The following is a 20,233-nucleotide window of genomic DNA, read 5'->3' as shown; positions in this document are numbered from 1 at the left end:
TTGGGGAGACCCCCAGCAGGGTATGTGCAGCAGCAGCAGGAACCAGGAGCTTGGCCCTCCTCACCTGCCCCACCTGCCCCTCACCCCACCCAGCTCTTCTCAGAACACTGTAGGAGAGAGAGGCACCCACCCTGGCTCAGCGCTTCCTCCTGGCACGGTTAGAGGCCCCGCTCAGCACAGAGGGCATCTCCGCCTTCGTGGTGTGCGTGCCTGCCTGGCCATGGTCCCTCCGGGGCCGTGGCCTTTTGGGGAGGTGGGTGTGGACAGAGCAGGACCCAAGCCACCGTCCCAGGCTGGGGCACAGCCGCTTCTCGCCACAGAGGGAGGGTCTTAGGCTGGGAACTGTTTCTTCCAGCATTCAGACGGAGCCTCCCCAAGCTCCTCGCAGGAGTCGCCCTTCTCCTTTCCCAGCATTTCTGCTCTTGTGCTCCTCAGCCAGACACTCCCATCTCCCGCGGTCTTCAGAGGTGCTCTCTCCCCTGAAGGAGGGGCAGGGTGGCAGATAAGGGGAGCCTACCACAGTGATACCTCATTCTGATAGCATTTTTAGGCAGCAGACTAAATTCAGAAAGTGGGATGTGTTGAAAATATCGTTTCTTCAAAAGCATTGCCTTTAAAAAATACAATCATAAGAAAAAATTACCTCCAAATATTGAGACATCTCAGATGAGCAGAATTTGGGAAGGATGGACAAAGAAACGTCCTTGAAAATGTCAATTACGGACATGTACTTTTATTAAGATGCAGCCATCTGTTTCACTGAAATGAATTTTCAAAGGTCAGAACAACCAATGTGTGAGATAATATATGGAAAAATAAGCCTCTTTGTTTTAATCAAAGATAACCAAAATGTAGAAAACTTCTTGTGCCATAACCTCTTCTACAGTCATGTATACAGTTCATCTACTGTCAACAATATTATTTCCATGGTAATTAACTTCAATCCACAATCACTTGAAAAATCTCAGGTATATAATTACCATCACAGGAAATGTCTTCCCTGCATTCTTCAAACCTAAGGGAATTAGAAGGAATCCAGTGTTGATTTTTACTGTAATTCTCTGTGTTTTCCCCTTTTTCTCTAAGAATGGAGGACGAAGTTATTACCTTTCAGTGCAGCCATTGTTTTGCAGTTTCTTTATATTTTCACATTTCTGGAGAAAATGTCTTCAGAATCTTGGACCTAAGAAAAGAGACTCTGGTTGATTTAATCCCCATTCTCAGAGTCTCCCATTCTCAGAGTCTCTAACATCTGCACGAGAACGGGAGCCGAGGGGAGCAGGATTTGAAGCCAGTGTTCTTTGCACCTGGGCCGTGAATATCTGCTTTGATTCCAGGGATCAAAAGCATTGGAAGAATTGCTTGCATTCAAATTCTGATTAAATTTATAATTTTAATAAACTCTCTCCTTGTCACTAGGGCTGATTACTGTCCCAGGGATATTTGATACTCACACAGATCCCTAGGGTTCAAGCAGGAGGAGGAAGAAAGGAATGATCCTACGTTAATTGGCATTGATTGAACACATCCTGTATGTCAGACACTATGTTAGGAACTTTACCATGCACTATCTGATTTAATATGGGATCACTACAAAATAGATATTATTTGTCCATTTTACAAATGTAATAATAATGAGCTCTTTCTTAATTTAAGCATTTTCCTTATGCTAGGCATATGCAGGCATAATGCTCCTCCCTGCATTATCTCTTTCAAAAATCCTTGTAAAAACCCCATGAAGCAGGAACTTTTCATCGCCACTATTTTGCAGAAGCACTGCAGCTCCTAGAATTGCATAACAAACCTGCAGTCCATCAGCTGGTGTGCCACCAGGTTTATACCTAAGTCTTCCTGGCTCTGAAGCTTCTCCTGTGTGGGGGGTTGTCTCTGGGGCAGGTAGTCCCCTCTGCCTCCACAGGAAGACACCACCTTGGTCTCTGGGTGGGCTTCTTTGTGTCAGAGCAAGATTGCTTATTCTGTCCACCACGCTGGGTCTCTTCTTTTACTTGCTAGCCCTGGATTTTAAAGTGCAGGTACAAGTGTGGACCTTTTCATTGTAATTCCCTAATAATTATTTTCATGTTCCCAGCTGTCCTTCATTCCTCCAGCCTTACTTTCAAAACAACTAAAACTCATCCTGAATACTTCTGCTGAGGAAGCCCTCCTTGGAGTGATAGAAGCCCCCTGGGTACTCTCCCGGGACTATCTTATCTTCAGGACGCCTCTCCTACCCCAGGGTGGCAAAGCCCTTAGCACGCTCACCTTTTAAGGCAGAGGGTAAACCAGATACCTTTATTAAAAACTCATTTCACAGTTAACATGTTAATAGGTTTTGCCACCAGCTGCCATTCTGTTTTAGGCTTCTTAAGTAAATATTATGTATGTATGCCCTAAGGCAATATCACAAAGGGTGTAGCATTGTAAATTGAACAGAACTTGGATACTGCCATGTTCTAAATTATCAGCAGTATTGATGAAAATTATTTCTGCAAAGTAGTTGGAGGAGAGAAAACAATGGGGAGGAAGGGAAGAGTGGAGAAAGGATTTATATGAGTGTGCATGAGAATAATCGAGAAAACTAGCGGAAGGACTGGGACAGGGCAGTGTTCTGCATGGGGGAGTTTTTCAGCAGTAGAATTCAGGTGGGGCCAGCTTTGGCAGAGCCAGGCTGTTCTACTTGAAGGTGGTCTTTCCAAGGTTTGGGGAGGTTTTGAGTCTCATTTGGCCCAAGGCTACTTTGTGACCCATTTACCTTCATGGAAGGAAACAATCCAGGACCACAGGCCCCCCGGTTTCTACCTGATAGATGACTCCAAGGTCCAGCCCTGGGACCTCGCTGGGGAGCCGTGAGTGTCCCTGTGACCTGCCCCCTCCCCCGTCCCTGCTGCCATCATCAGCGTCCTTTCCTGGCTACCGTCTGCTCAGTCACTTGTTCTGTTCTGGATCCCTTACCGTTCCTCACAGGGATAGCGAGAGAGATTGCTGAGGGCCTGTGCTAAAGGAACATCACAGAACAGGAAACAAGGTTCTGTAGGAGCACATCCTTCCTCGGACAGAGCAAGGGTGTGTGTACTGTTTGGGAGGTGCTTGAAGTCTTGTGAGCCTACTCATGATAGGAATGGTCAGTGCTCTCCTCTCTCCATCACATTCTCCTTACTCCTTATTCACTGCAGTCTGGCTTACCACATTCCGTCTTTTATTCTCTATCCTTACCCTACTTGGCATGTCTTCTTCAAGAGGCATGGTTGTCTTCTCCTTCCTTCCCTAGCATGCATGACCCTGCTGTCCCTGGTCTCCTCACTTTGCTGACCTCCCTCCTCAGCTCTTTTGTGGGTTCCTTCTCAACCGCTCTTCCTTCCATATCGGAAGCTCCTTGCATTCCTTCCTTGACCTCCTCACACTTTCCCCGGATGCTCCCATTCATCCATGGGTGTGCTCTGCTGGTGCCCATCACCATTTATCCTTTGCCCTGGGCTGCAAACCCTTCTTCCCGAGGGGTTCCTGGAGTTTTCGGGGTGTGCCCCCAATACCTCAAGTTGAACATGTCTAAATAAATAATCACGTACCCCACCCTCCCACCAAATCTGGCCCTTCTGCATTCCTTCTTGTCATCCAGTTAGTCAGTTGCCCAGGCTGGAAATCACTTTACTTTCTCTCCTCACTTTACCCATGGTCAGTTGACCTTTATGTCCAGCTGATTCTTTTCCAGTATCTCTCTTAACTGGGCCTTCTTTGTGTCTCCAAGGTGATTGCCTGGATTGGCTCTCATTAGCTTTTGTCGGGGTTTATAACAGCCTCTTCCTGATCTCTCTGCCTCTATTTCTTAGCTCTACTGGGCATCCTTCATAGTGCCACCAGCATGTATTTCTAAATCCCAAATCTGACTTTGTCTCTCCCTGAAGTCCTATGTATTTAAAGAGCATGAGGGTTAATAGAAGCAAAATTGTTCCTTTAGAAAGTATAAATTTATCAAGAATATTTGACCGTGGTAGAATTCCAATGAATACATGCTGAATGAGAGCCCAATAAAAATAAGATATAGGCTAGGACAATGAATAACTTTGCCCAAGACATTCTGATGTTTATCCATGTGAAATATGGTGAATTTGCTTGTAAAATTCAGATTTTCTGGCAGCTTAGTTTTTCTGCTTCTGTAATTACTAAGGATTGACCCTGAGTCAAAATTTGCATTTGCTTCCTATCACATAGATGCTTTAGCAAAATAAATAAGATCATAAAATTAATATCTTATTGTACTTCAAAAATCTGTAGTCACTTCACCACTCTAACTGAATTAAATTACCTTTGGTTTCTTGTTTATATACAAAAAAAAGAGCAGATCAATCTGCTGAATAAATTGTGGATTATTTGCAAGGCCCTTGGGTCGTCTCTTATTTAAATGCTTAGGAATTTGTTAGCTGACTTGAACTTAAGTATCTTGTGCCTGTATGAGTTTGGGTAATCAGTGAGGTCTCTTTAAACACAAATCCTCCAATAGAAAAAATTTCTTTTTTAACATGAGGTATAATTACTCTGCAGAACTTGTATTCTGCTTGTGTTAAATCACAAGCAGCATCTCTTAACACTACCATTTTGCTATATCACGGTTAAGTTGGATTTCCCTGGACTGGCCTTGGAATGGTACCATTTTTTAGCAGTGTTGTTCCAAATTCTTAATTAATTAATACAATGTTTGGAACTCCATCATCTTTTCTTATATAAAACAAAAAACAAGTTGCGTTTAATTTTTTTCTTAATTTAAATATTTTTTTAAACAAATGAATCAGGATTCATTGTATATATTCCAGGATTGTGTATATATGTGAGTGTTTTAATGAGAAAATCAGGAAAATAGGATAGGAAAACCTGGGATGAGATAACCAAACAGATTGCATGTTCAGAAGACCAGGACTGTTTGGCAGCTAGTACCAAGGCCCTCAGGTCTTGCTTTGAGCTACCTAGTCACCTGTGCAAAGAGAGAATCATGACTAGACATGTATGGCACAGTGTCCATGATATAAAAACCAGTAGGTTGCTTAGAAGTACAACACTTCTGAGTATTAAAACCCAAGAAACTCCCCTTGTAGCTCTTTGTATGGAGGTCAACATCTTCAACATAAATACAGCCAGTTTCAAAAGGCAGTTTTTTGTTTTGTTTTGTTTTGTTTTGCATCTCCTAATGTTGGCTAATGGTGCAAGACCACAGTGAGTAAAAACTGTTCTGCAAGGGACCCACAGTGCCAGGTCCCTGGTGTAAGTAACCCAAGGATACATTTTAGAGTGTCTTGGAATATAGAAGGCTTGCCTTTTAGGCAAAACTCCACAAAGAGTATTTATTTCCATCAAAGTTCAGGTAGGTTTTGAACAGCACTGGATATACAGTTATAGTCCCAGACAAGAGCTTTGCCTGAGTAGAAAACAAGTACTTTACCTTGAGGGCCTTCCCATGAGGAGCACAGCGAGAGCCTCCTAAAAACTTTGGATCCACTCCAGTTCAAAGCCCTCCAGTTCTGTACGATAAAGATTTTCTTAAGGGATTATTATGACAAATTATGTGTTTTAAGCTAAACAACTAGAAGATGAGACATTCAAAATAAATTACTTGTGCATTGAGCCCTGTGTAACTAAATAAACTGATTTATTTTATAGGGTTCATTTGAGCTATGAGCCACCCAATGTTTATCAAAAATGAAGACTTTAGTTTCAGAAATCTTACCTCAAGCTAATTTTTTAAAAAACATTTTGAGCTCAGAGCCAGTTATCTATTAAGACCACTCATTGTTTGTTAAAATTGTGACATCTCCATACAAGAAACTGGCTTTTATTCTGTGCTCAGGGGGAGAGATATTTAGTATATTTTGTTCTTTCTTAAGTGGTCATCATTGTGTTGACATAGAGTTCCCTCCAAGATAGCTTCAGGAAGGTGGAATTTCATGATTAAGATTATGATAACATTTGTTCTTATTCTAAGCCAATAGGTTATATATTACTATTATATGTAATATGAGTGTGATACTACTAATATCTCAAAACTAGTGGGACCACTTTATATATTCAAATCTTTTTTCAGTAGCATTCAGTATGCACAATTTGTTTTTTTCTTAAGAAGCCACTTTGTAATCTAGTAAATCTTAAACACAGAAGTAAAGGCTACGAATTGTACTAGTAAGACTAACATCCAGGTTATTTTCCCATTCAAAGAACTGCAGCATATCTTGCATCCACATACTTAATGTTGTTGCACGGGTGGTATTATAGTGATGTGTTCAAATAACTCATGCCTGATATAGCTAATATTAAAATATAATATGCTAATAATTAGAAGTACCTATAAATTATTTCCGTAATTGTCTAAGATTAACAATATGTTGTAATAGTCTTTTAAATGAATAATGAAGAAAAGACATATACATGTAATCAGGAGATAAAAATATCCAAAATTGACTCCTAGGCTAAAAAAAAAAAAATCAATTACCATCATTTCAGGTAATTGATGTCTATAATTCTTCTGGCTAAATGTAATTGAATTTGTATTCCTTTTAGAGTAGAAATCATACATTTAACATCAGGTCTCAGGTTTCTGATATGTTTTGTGCTTTAATTAAATGAAAGATTTCAGTTCAGTGATTGAAGAGGACCTGCTATATATAAAACATAGCTTATCCTGTGGGGGATGAAAGATGAACCAGGTCAGGGTGCCTGAAGAAGTAAAGAACCTGGTGGGGAGGGCTGGTCTGTACAGAAATACTGGAGTACAAGGGATCCAGTGAGGATTAGCAGTGGCCCTCACAATGAAGAGCTGCCGGAGCCCAGAGTGGGCCTCCGATGAAGGTACTTGATGAGCTCCCAGGAGACGCTGGCTGTCCAAAGTGGAGCTGGGAAGTCTCTCTGAATGCTGAAATCAGGTCCCCTTTTAAGGCCTTCAGCTGATTGGATAAGACGTCACTCACTGCTGACAGCAATCCCCTTGGTTAATTGTAGATTTAATCAGCCATCTATGCAATCCACTCACTGATGATTCAAGTCTATGAAATGCCCTTGTATTACAGTTAGCCCAGTGCTTGCTTGACCAAACAAGTGGGCACCATTACCTGGCCGAGTTGACACGTTAGCCTAACCATCACAGGCGCCTTTTGGAAGAAGGGGTGGGAGAATCAGATGAGGAGCTGATTCACTAAGGGAACTCACACAACTAAGAGCAACCTATGTGCTTCTTACTCATTGTTGCTGGAGTTAAGTGAGGTGATCCTGGTAAAGGACTTGAAGCAGTGTAAGTGCACCAGGTCAGAGTTAGCTGTTGATGTTGTGGGCAGAGGGTTTGAGTTCATTATGATGCTCTGCAAACAGCCTTTCATGAATGAGCAGACTCACCGTGCCTTGGGAACCAACCTCACAGTGCCTGAAACTGGCTAGCTAGGTTATTACAGCTGATTCGGCCTCCAGCCTCTTGAAGGAGCTTTGGGGTAGTAGTTTTGTCCAGATCAGCATTTTCCAAAATGTAATAAGTAGTGTTGGTGGCTTGAAGACGTTCTCTGAACATATGTGTGCCCAGCATCGTCCTGCCATGAGCTTCCAGACTTCTCCACTGCCTTCATGCATTAAGGCTCTTTGTGACTCCTCCAAGGGAAAAGTACAGGTGTTCCTTTCTCTCACGCCTCTCAGGATAGTATTTCAAGTGACGCATTTGGGAAATACCAGTCCATGCGCCAATCTGGTTTTCACCTGCCTAACTTAGTGACTGCATGGCCAGGTAGGTAATTAGATGGCCCACCCCCAGTCTGCCAAATCAACCATTTTTCTGCATGGTGGCAAGATTCGTTTGCCTTGAACTTTGAGCCAAGAGGACGGACGGGGGCTTCTCTTTCTGAGTAATGATGGTTCTTTTATGTTCTATTATTTTGTGTTCTTTAATGTTCCTTTTTTTTTTTTTTCAATGCAATGGCTCTTTTAAGTCTTTTGCTAAATGCAGTTTATTACACCCATGTGGCTTTTAATAAAAGGTGGGCAATCTTAAGATTTTAGTAGGCAGCCAAGTAAGATGGAACTCACTTAAGTCAGCCTGTCCTACATTAAAATGATTGCTGAACACCCACTGTAGATGTGTTGCTTGTTGATTCTGGACAAGGACATAATAATATTGCAGGCCAAATACCTTCTTGCTCTGGGCAGGTATGTATATTGAAAAGTCAGTTTTATCTTTAGGCCAAGTAATAAAAGTTCCATGCAATTCAAACTGAAACTTTTGCAGATTTTTTTCATCTCTGTGGCTCTTAGTGCTGAAATATAAGCCACAGGGAAAAACCCCTCTTTATGTTGCAGCGACACCTGGTATCTGCACACCTGTGGCCAGCATCCAAAGAGCAGCAGTTGTTTGATCTCTGGGCCTAAGCAACTCAAAGATCAAACTTTAAAGGAAAAAACTCTAGGTTTTACTAGCCATACAATGAATTGCTCCCTACACCTCCTTAGAAATTTCTGTAAAGTGTACTGGTTCCTATAGTGTTATATATTCAGTTGTCTCTCTCTGCCATATCTTCTTTTATTTTATTATTTATTTTTAAAGAAGCTTTAGATTACATAAATGGTACATAGAAAATATGGGATATTCCCATATACCCCACCCCACACACACACTTTCCCCCATTAACAACATCTTTCATTAGTGTGGTACATTTGTTACAGTTGATGAACACATGTTAAAGCATTGCTACTAATTGTGGTTTATAGTTTACATTATGGTTTACACCTTGCACCAAACAGTTTTATAAGTTTTAACAAAACGTATAATGGCTTGTGTCCGTCATTGCAATGTCATGCAGAACAATTCCCATGTCCCAAAAATGCCCCATGTTATACCTGTTCTTCTGTCTTCCTCCCCTCAAAACCTCTGGTGACCACTGTCTTTATATCAATGTTACAAGTTCTTCCATTACTATACTAATAAGTCTACCTTAGGCCATAGTTGCATTCCCCCTTTATGTTTGTTTATTCCTCAGTCTTGATGATTTTGGGGTAGTGATGCCCACTCTGCTTCCAATTGAGAGGGGGCTTAGATCCCCTGAGGTAGATGGATGGAGCTGTCTTGCTTACAGTTATAGATACTTTCTGGTTTTTGGAATGGGTGTTGGCCATCATCATCCTTCTGTTGGTTGTCCTGAGTGAGTCCAAGAAAAGTGGGTGTTGGCTGCAACTCTGCTGAGATTCAGGGCTCACCGGCATATGAACAGACCGAATATTTAAGTCTTTGAGGCATATATTTAATGGGTATACTGTTAATTATAGGTTTAAATAAAAGGTCTTTGTCATATCTTCTAAACTATGGCATGCTATAGTCTTAAGTATCCCGGAAAGTACTTTGAGACCCTTCTACATCCCAAGAAAATTTCTAAGAGCTGGGCTGTCTAGCCAAGCAGGTGGTTTTGGCATGAGAATTCTCTATACTTACAGGCCCATAGATGGGTCCAGTGTTCCTCGGCCAGGTTCCTCCAGGCACAGTGCGTCCTGAAGGGAGAAGTAGAGTATTCCCACCAGTGAAGACATCCTGTGGTAGAATGAGGCAATTTAAGTGTAAACTCATTGGAGTTTATTTTGGGATGGCATTTTCAGTTAGACCTCCCCTATACAGTTTTTTTTTTGACAGATAAATGTCAAGTTTCAATCTAATATTATTTAGTGTCAGTATTAATCTGACAAAGTAGCACGTTAGTAACAGAATTTATAAATTCAAATGTTTGCTAAATCTCATTTAGTCTTAGTCTTCAAGTTCTTTAAAATAAAATTAAATCTTAATACAAAAATACCTACTAGATGATTCACAGGGACATTGTGGAAATAAATTATGTAATGCATGGAAATATTTTAGCCTGCTTAGAGAAAAGATGCAAAAACAAGCTGTGTGTATTATAAATAGCCAAGTATACAAACTTTGTTTCAAGACAATACAGTACCCAGTCAAAATAACAGTATCATAAGGATGGTGTTGTTTTATTCCATGTCTCCTATATTTAAGGCATCCCGGGAGATGTAGAGGTTGCTATTAATCACATTTTTTAATTCATAGAATTTTAGACTAAAAGAAACTTTCGAGATGCCTTTTCTCTATGAAAGGCAAAATCCAACCTCCCCAGAGAAGTCAGAGCCCTTAACTCTAAGCAGGAATCACCCTGAATTGTGTCCAGTCAGGGTTGTTGGAATAGAGGCGTGGTTTGCCAGCAAGCACACTGAAGGCAAAGCACACCAGGATTTTGACCTTACTCTTTACCATCTCCATGAATTCCAGGCCCCAAGGCCTTTTTTATTCACTCCCTGCTTTCTAGCTTCCAGATGACTGAGGTTACTATAACCCAATTCTAGGTTCAGAATAATGTTTCTGAGATATTATTGTATTTTTTTTTCCCTTCTTGAATAGCTCAGCAAATTTTCTGTCATTTCACATATTCTGGGAAGGGAAGGGAGAATTGAGGTTGTGTGTTTTTTTGCTGTATGTATTGTCCGTGATGATATGTTCAGCACAAGCTACGTGACTTGCCTTTATCCTCCATTCTCTTTCCTTCTTTACTCATTTATTGTTCCTAGTGACTGACTAATGGCAGCAGGAAAGGATAAAACTAAAGGCATTTTATTTGATTCCTTTTTAGCAGCACTGATAGTTTATTGAAAAGTTTAAGAACCAAGAGGAATTTCCATTATTTGTGCTTTATTTTCCCCCATAAAGTAAAAAATAAAAAATTAACTGAATATTCTAAATATTCTAAAGTTTCAATCATTTTAAAATAAAAATTTTTTAAAAATTTATTCTGTTTCCCAACTGTTGAGCCCTTATTTCCTGATGAAAGTTTAAGCCTGCCTTTCTTCTGCTTTGGTAAACTCATTTCTGATGGAGGGCGGGGGGGGGGGGGGGGGGGGGGGGGGCGGGGAGGGGAGGGGAGAGTAAGAATGGCCCCATCACCTGCCCATGGAGGCTTTATGTATTAACATAAAGTCACAGTGAGACTTTCCAAAGAAATATGGGCAGTTCTATGAGAAGAGGATAATTAGATTTGAGAGAAATTGATACTTGAGCATTACCTGCCTTTTTCCCCTCATAGGGGTCCTTTGTGGAACTCTTCACATGAGTGACCTTTTTATCTTCTAGTCTGAGAGAGAGTGAGAAGGGAACCAGAATCCTAGCTGCCGCCAGGTTTCCAGCTTTTAGAGCAGGGCAGAGTATAACTAGCAAAAAGAAGCCAAAGACTGCACAGCTGCATGCTCTGTATGCCTTACTGCAAAAGAGCTAAACATGTTTTCTAGATGGCCTTCACTTTGATAAATTGGTTTACATTTTGAAACAAATCTTCTTGGCAGCAGAATGTCAGTGGGCTATAAGGATAAATTCAAATGATAATTACAAGTTTAATTTTGATGGATTTTGTAAAGATTGTAAAAAGGAAGCCAGGCAGGAATGTTCTAAGTTGTTTCTCTACAGGTTGGAGGGGTGCCTTCTCTCTTTCCTTTATTTTATTTATTTTAAAGAGTTACTTGAAAAAAAATCCCTTAGAATAGCACCTAGAATCTGCAATTATGTTTAAAACAAAAGTCATATTGTTTTGACTTTTCTGTACATAATTTCATATTTACTATTTTGATAGTTATATTCCATTAATTTACTTTAATTTCTTTGACCACTTCTTTGACATTTAAATTAGGACGTACTTTCAGGAGTTGGTGACCCTCTGTGAAGAAATTCCTTTGAGCCCCCCTGAATGAGATCTTCTCTCCCTCTTTGTCCATCTTTTATACCCATCTATCAAAACTGTAACTGTGGATTTACTTATCATTGGTCTTTGCCATAGCTGTACCTGGGCAGCTGAACATAGCTGGGAAAATATATCCCATGTGCCAAATTGGGTGCCACCAGATTTGATGTTCCCAACCTCAACCTTTCTCATTGCTGGACAACTGGAATATTTTCCCAGAGTCAGTACACTCAGTTTCTAAAATGTTTTAAATCTCCTCAAACTTTCAATTCTACTCACTCTGTTCTTTTTTCATAATTATAAAAAACTTTGTGCATCAGAGGACATTATTGTGAAAATGAAAAGGCAGCTTACTCAATGAGAGAATATATTTGAAAACTATATATCAGATAATGGCTTACTATCTGGAGCACATAAAGAACTCTTAAAACTCAACAACTAACAGAGAACCCAATTTTAAATGGGCAAAGAATGCAAATAGACATTTCACCAAAAGAAGATAGGTAAATGACTAACAAGCGCATGAAAAGATACTCAGCATCATTAGCCACTAGGAAAGTGCAAATCAAAACCACAATATATACCATCTCACTCCCACAGGAATGCATAATATTTTAAAAATGGGCTTAAATACTTTCATTACAAATATAATTGGGGGATGGTGTATGTTAGCGTTCTCTGTGTGGGTCTGTATTATTTTTGCAGCCATACTGTAAATTCAAAATTATTTAATAATAAAAACTTAATATTAGAGGGTAAAGTTAGACTCTTACACAAGTATATAGCAAGACACCAAAATAAATTCCAGATAGATCAAAGACTTAAACATGAAAAGCTAAACCATGAAACTACCCAAGAATATATTGGCGAATTATTTTTTAATGTGACAGCAGAAAATGCTTTTATAAGTATAATCTAGAAGCCGTAACGGAAAAATGGCACATTTGTGTATATAAAAACTATATGTGTATTGTGTATATAAAAAAATATGACAAAAACAAACAGCATCATGAACAAAGGAAAATGACAGCAAACCAGGGGGAAATTGCTACTCCTGTTACAAAGAACTAGCTTTTTACAGCCATGAATCAATCTTAAAAAATGAAAATGACCAATCACTCAATCCAAAAGAGGCAGAAAGAGAAATACAAATGTGAAAAGGAAGTCAACCATTCATAATAAGATAAATATGATTACAGATAAAATGTTATTTTTCACCCATTCACTTGGCAGAGATCAAAAAGTTTGATGGCACGCTGTATTAGCAATGATAGGAAACAAAACACTTTCACATTTGGGTAGAAGCACAGATTGGTACAACCTCTGTGGAAAGATTTTTTGACAGTTTTATCAAAACTATAAATGTTCATATACTTTGACCTACCACTTCCATTCCTAAGAATTGATTCAGCATATACACATGTATCTAGTAAACAGGGATATTTATTACAGTATTGTTTGTAATAGCATAAAATTGGAAATCACCTAACTTCCATTAATAAAGGACTGACCAAATGAATTCTGATTCATCCATTTTAAAAATGTGTTGTTGTTGTTGTTTTAAGATTTATTTATTTATTTCTCTCCCCTTCCCCCCACCCCCACCCCAGTTGTCTGTTCTCTGTGTCTATTTGCTGCATGTTCTTCTTTGTCCGCTTCTGTTGTTGTCAGTGGCACGGGAATCTGTGTTTCTTTTTGCTGCGTCATCTTGTTGTGTCAGCTCTCCGTGTGTGCGGCACCATTCCTGGGCAGGCTGAACTTTCTTTCGCACTGGGCGGTTCTCCTAACACGGCGCACTCCTGGCGCGTGGGGCTCCCCTATGCGGGGACACTCCTTGTGTGCATCAGCACTGCACATGGGCCAGCTCCACACGGGTCAAGGAGGCCGGGGGTTTGAACCACGGACCTCTCATGTGGTAGACAGATGCCCTAACCACTGGGCCAAGTCCGCTACCCCATCCATTTTAAAAATGAATCGTGGGAGTAGGTGTAACTCAGTGGTTTGAACTCCTGCCTCCCATGTACAAGGTCCTGGATTTGATCCCTGGTACATCCTAAAAAAAAATCAGCTCTCTTTGTATTGATATGAAATGATCACTAAGAAATACTGTTAATTGAAAAATAAAAGGTGTACAGTCTGTTTAGAACACTATTTGTGAAGAAAACTTATATACATAGGGTTTTTTTGTTGTTTAAGTTTTTTAAAAATTTCTCTCCCCCTCCCCCACCCCCATTGTCTGCTCTCTGTGTCCATTCTACATAGGGTTTTTGGGTTTTTTTAAAAGATTTATTTATTTATTTCTCTCCCCTTCTCCCCCACCCCAGTTGTCTGTTCTCTGTGTCTATTTGCTGCGTCGTCGTCTTTGTCCGCTTCTGTTGTCAGTGGCACGGGAATCTGTGTTTCTTCTTGTTGAGTCATCTTGTTGTGTCAGCTCTCCGTGTGTGCAGCACCATTCCTGGGCAGGCTGCACTTTCTTTGGCACTGGGCGGCTCTCCTTATGGGGCGCACTCCTTGCACATGGGGCTCCCCTACGCAGGGGACACCCCAGCATGGCACGGCACTCCTTGCGTGCATCAGCACTGTGCGTGGGCCAGCTCCACACGGGTCACGGAGGCCCGGGGTTTGAACCGCGGACCTCCCATGTGGTAGACGGACCCCCTAACCACTGGGTCAAGTCCACTTCCCTACATAGGTTTTTTGTTTGTTTGTTTTTTTGTTTGTTTTGTTTTGTTTTGTTTTAAAATACATTTATTCAGCTTTTTTATAGTTTAATATAAGAACTGGTTATGGAGTAGTTAAAATGAGAAAATTATATTTCAATTGGCAGAACTTACAAAGAAAAAGCAAAATATGGTATCATTAGAATACATTTTCACAATGATGAAACTCAAACCATTGTATTAATTTTAATTTTGCTTCTAAGAAGATTTTTCATAATTTTATTTTATTTCATTTTTTTTAATTGACTTTGTAATAATATTACATTAAATATATATATATGAGGTCCCATTCAACCCCCCCCCCCCAACCCCACCTCTCCCCCCCCCCAGCAACACTCGTTCCCATCATCATGACACATCCATTGCATTTGGTAAGTACATCTTTCGGCACCTCTGCACCTCATGGTCAATGGTCCACATCATGGCCCATACTCTCCCCCATTCCATCCAGTGGGCCCTGTGAGGATTTACAATGTCCGGTGATTGCCCCTGAAGCACCATCCAGGGCATCTCCATGTCCCAAAGATGCCTCCACCTCTCATCTCTTCCTGCCTTTCCACATACCCATCAGCCACCATGTCCACTTTTCCCAATCCAATGCCACCTCTTCTATGTGGATATTGGATTGGTTGTGTCCATTGCACCTCTATGTCAAGAGGAGGCTCAGATTCCACATGGATGCTGGATGCAATCCTCCCACTTTCAGTTGTAATCACTCTAGGCTCCATGGTGTGGTGGTTGTCCTTCTTCAACTCCATCTTAGCTGAGTGTGGTAAGTCCAATAAATCAGATTGTAGGTGCTGGAGTCTGTTGAGGCTCAGGACCTGGCTATCACATTGTCCGTCCAGAGATTCAAATCCCCTAAATATATCTTAAACCCCAACACTAACTGCACCTCCAGCACACTAGCATGAAAGTCTTATAAAGAGAGATCCCATCTGAGTCCAGATTCATCACACATAAACACCATTTCCAAAGAGGGGCCATCTGACCTGGTAGTTAACCCCATCGGCCATGACCATAACTTCCATGAGTCTCTTTAGCCCTCAAAGGAACCAATATCTGGGGGTTGTATCTGCTTTATCTGTCTCTCAGACTCTGCTCAGTTGTGCATAAGGGCAATCCTTCTGCCAGCCTCCAGACTCTTTTTTAGAGACTTGTAGCCATATAAACTCATTTCTCCTTTCCATTTCCCCCTTACATTAGGTCAAACAGCATTTTAAAGACATGTTATTTTATGTAGACAGGGATATTCTGCTGATCCGCATTGAACCTTCCGTATAAGGTCATTTTCCAGTTGCATCATCAGTTGGTAGTTGATAGTGGTCCCTCGTTGCCAGGGAGGCTCATCCCCGGGTGTCATGTCCCACGCTGGGGGGAAGGCATTGCATTTACATGCTGAGTTTGGCTGTGAGAGTGGCCACATTTGAGTAACATGAAGGCTGACAGGAGGAAATTCCCAGGCACAATGCTGCTCTAGGCCTTGTTCTTATTTTAGGCTTATCAGCTCACAAGCATAGTCATTAGCGTCAGGGGCTCACTGTTGAACCCTCACTCCCTCCCGGTCCCCGCCGCTGCACCTGGGAGACTGTCGCTGCTCCCCTAGGGACCACAACAGAGCACCACTGGCCAGGAACTCAGTACCCCCCCTGCTGGTGGTTTTTAATTGTTGCCACTATGAGTATATCCAAACATTACCATGCACCCTGGACATATGTTCTGTACAGCTCCCTGTCAGCCATATATCACCTGTCAATGGTATCCTATACCAGTATCCCTCCATTGCCATTGTTGAAACACTCTGTGATCCAGAACTCCCCGAAATTTGAAGCCCAATATAATGTCAGGGTCCCTTACTAGGGAATGGCATATAGCGATGGGTTTAAAGGTTAGATAGAGAATACGTGTTGACTTGGAAAAAATTCTACATCCTATCCTTTTTTTTTTTTTTTCCCCTAATTATTGAGCTTCTCCTCACTGGAGCCCTAGACCACAGCAATGCATGTATATAATATACAGCACTCCCATACATCCATAACAAAACCTTTTCCCTTCCACAGCGATACCCTTACACCCTATTCACATCATATTTACTTAACGTGATGTACAGCGTCTAAGACAATAGCTTTCTAACAAGGTGACATCTGTGCTTACATTGTAGTGCATACTTTAGGATACACGTTTTTTTACATTCTTAGTTATCCTATGTTTTACATTATGGTTTACATTATCAGTCTGTCATCTCCTATATGTTATGCTGTAATATTACATGTTTTATATCCATCCTTGTGTACTCTCACAAAACTCCTCTCTTACCCCCCATTTACCTTGGTTCCACACATTTAACGTCCATTTTCCCTTCCACCTTGGTGCCCACAGTGACAGCCAACCTCCGTTTCCTGAGGAGCCACTTCCAGAGATAGATGGAATAGTGTTCAGGGCCTAACTTGCTCAACTGCCCCAATGCCCTGGGAGCCACCCTTTCTCTCGAGGGATACAGTTCCCTCTATTTGATGGCATTAGTCCTCCCCAGGATGTGGGTCCACCCCCACTCTCACTACTTGGGTTTCTACCCCATGGTGTCACCCACTCTGGCAGAATGAGCATTTAGACATTGCCCAGGAGCCCGTCCTGCATCAGACCCTCCCCTCCGAGCGTTCTAAACAGGTAACCCTCTATATTATATTTTGATATGATTTTCTCGGCATTTTACTCTCCACCAACACCTGACCCTCTCCTGTGTTCGTATGCTACCCCTCCCTCCCCCCACTTTTGGGCAATGTTACCCATCCGCCCCTCCCCAGCCACCCTCAAACCCACAAAGCCCCAACCAGAGGCAACCCCTTGCCCCCCTTCTATCTCTTCTTTGTGTTCATACTTACCACCATCTCGTCTTAAATTCCACCCCTGCAGACATCGGCTCACATCCTTCCTCCACCCTCCGATTTCTTGTAAGCCTATCATTCAGTCTCTTGCTATCTAGGGCAGCTTGGTTATTTCATATCATTGAGGTCATGTAGTATTTGTCCTTCAATGTCTGGGTTGCTTCACTCAACATAAGGTTCTCAAGATTCATCCATGTTATCACATGAGTTTGTAGTGTGTTTGTTCTTACAGCCGCGTAGTATTCCATTGTGTGTATATACCACATTTTATTGATCCACTCATCTGTTGATGGGCATTTGGGTTGATTCCAACTTTTGGCGATAGTGAACAGTGCTGCTGTGAACATTGGTGTACATATATTGGTTTGTGTCCTTGTTTTCAGTTCTGCTGGGTATATACCCAGCAGTGGTATTGCTGGGTCATATGGCAAATCTATGGCTAGTTTTTTGAGAAACCGCCATACTGTCCTCCAGAATGGTTGGATCCTTCTGCATTCCCACCAGCAGTGGATAAGTGATCCCCTTTCTTCACATCCTCTCCAGCACTTGTAATCTTCTGTTTTTTTCATAGCTGCCAATCTTATGGGTGTAAGATGGTATCTCATTGTGGTTTTGATTTGCATTTCCCTGATAGCTAGAGATTTGGAACATTTTTTCATGTGCTTTTTTGCCATTTGTATTTCTTCTTTGGAAAAGTGTCTGTTTAAGTCTTTTTCCCATTTTTTAAATCGGTTGTTTATCTTTTTATTTTCAAGATGTAGGAGTTCTTTATATATGCAAGTTATAAGTTTCTTATCAGATATATGGTTGCCAAATATTTTCTCCCACTGTGTGGGCTCCCTTTTTACTTTCTTGACAAACTCCTTTGAGGTGCAGAAGGCTTTAATTTTGAGAAAGTCCCATTTATCTATTTGTTCTTTTGCTGCTCGTGCTTCTGGTGAGATATTCATAAATCCATTTCCTATTACAAGGTCCTGTAGATGTTTCCCTACACTGCTTTCTAAGGGTTTTATGGTCTTGGCTCTTATATTTAGGTCTTTGATCCATCTTGAGTTGATCTTTGTATAAGGTGTGAGATGGTAATCCTCTTTCATTCTTCTACATATGGCTATCCAGTTCTCCAGACACCATTTGTTGAATAGGCCACTCTCTCCCAGTTGAGAGGGTTTGGTGGCTTTATCGAATATTATGTGGCTGTATATGTGAGGTTCTATATTAGAGCTTTCAATTCGGTTCCATTGGTCTGTGTGTCTCTACTTATGCCAATACCATGCTGTTTTCACCACCGTAGCTTTGTAGTATGTTTTGAAGTCAGGTAATGTGATTCCTCCAATTTCGTTTTTCTTTTTCAGTATGTCTTTGACTATTCGGGGTCTCTTTCCTTTCCAAATAAATTTCATAGTTTTTCTAGTTCCTTAAAGAAGGCTGTGTTGATTTTTATTGGGATTGCATTGAATGTGTAGATCAGTTTTGGTAGGATAGACATCTTAATAATGTTCAGTCTTCCTATCCATGAACAAGGAATAGTCTTCCATTTATTTAGGTCTTCTTTGATTTCCTTGAACAATCTTGTATAGTTCTCGGTGTATAAGTTCTTTATCTCTTTAGTTAAATTTATTCCTAAGTATTTGATCAACAAAATTGACAAACCTTTAGCGAGACTAACAAAGAAAAAAAGAGAGAAGATGCAAATACACAAAATAAGAAATGAGAAAGGCAATATCACCACTGACCCCACAGAAATAAAGACTATCATAAGAGGATACTTTGAAAAACTATATTCCAACAAAAATGACAATCTAGAGGAAATGGACAAATTCCTAGAAACACATAAGCAGCCCATATTGACAAAAGAAGAAATAGATGATCTTAACAAACCAATCACAAGCAGAGAGATAGAATCAGTTATTAAAAATCTCCCAACTAAGAAGAGCCCAGGGCCAGATGGCTTCACAGGTGAATTCTACAAAACATTCCGGAAAGAACTGACACCAATCCTGCTGAAACTATTCCAAAAAATCGAAACAGAAAGAACATTACCCAACTCCTTCTATGATGCCAACATTACCCTAGTACCAAAGCCAAACAAAGACATCACAAGAAAGGAAAATTACAGACCAATTTCTCTAATGAACCTAGACGCAAAAATACTTAACAAAATACTTGCTAATCGTATTCAACAACACATTAAACGAATTATACACCACGACCAAGTGGGATTCATCCCAGGTATGCAAGGATGGTTCAACATAAGAAAATCAATCAACGTAATACACCATATAAACAGATTGAAGGAAAAAAATCACATGATTATATCTATTGATGCAGAAAAAGCATTTGACAAAATACAGCACCCTTTCTTGATAAAAACACTCCAAAAGATTGGAATACAAGGAAATTTTTTGAACATGATAAAGAGTATATACGAAAAACCTAAAGCCAACATTGTTTACAATGGAGAAATCCTAGACTCCTTCCCTCTAAACTCAGGAACAAGACAAGGATGCCCATTGTCTCCGCTCCTATTTAACATTGTCTTAGAAGTATTTGCTTGAGCACTGAGGCAAGAACCAGAAATAAAAGGCATTCAAATTGGAAAGGAAGAAGTCAAAATTTCATTATTTGCAGATGACATGATCCTATACATAGAAAACCCTGAGAGATCTACAACAAAGATTCTAGAACTCATAAATGAGTTTAGTAAAGTCGCAGGTTATAAGATCAATGCGCAAAAATCAGTTGCATTTCTGTACACCAATAATGAACAAGATCAGGAGGAAATCCTACATAGGGTTTTAATATGCATCTAAGATCTCTGGAAAGCTACCTAAGAAACAATTAACTGTGATTGCATTTAGAGAGAACTGGTTGGCTGAGAAACAGGAGTGGAAGG

General features: G+C 40.6%; 1 protein-coding gene and 1 long non-coding RNA gene across 4 annotated transcripts in view; one reads left to right on the top strand and one right to left on the bottom strand.

Moving 5' to 3' along the window:
* The window catches only part of LYRM4 (LYR motif containing 4), a 150,543-nt gene that overhangs the window by 14,071 nt on the left and 116,239 nt on the right, over positions 1-20,233 (top strand). The window lies entirely within an intron of this gene.
* LOC105744767 (uncharacterized) overlaps positions 9,418-20,233 on the bottom strand; it is a 28,834-nt gene continuing 18,018 nt past the window's right edge. Inside the window, exon 3 of the long non-coding RNA XR_009182729.2 lies at positions 9,418-9,541. This is a non-coding gene — a long non-coding RNA (uncharacterized lncRNA). The remainder of the gene's footprint in view (positions 9,542-20,233) is intronic.

The sequence above is a fragment of the Dasypus novemcinctus genome, chromosome 22 (assembly GCF_030445035.2).
Source record: "Dasypus novemcinctus isolate mDasNov1 chromosome 22, mDasNov1.1.hap2, whole genome shotgun sequence".
In the NCBI taxonomy this organism is placed as follows: domain Eukaryota; kingdom Metazoa; phylum Chordata; class Mammalia; order Cingulata; family Dasypodidae; genus Dasypus; species Dasypus novemcinctus.
This window is presented reverse-complemented; position numbering and strand designations above follow the sequence as displayed.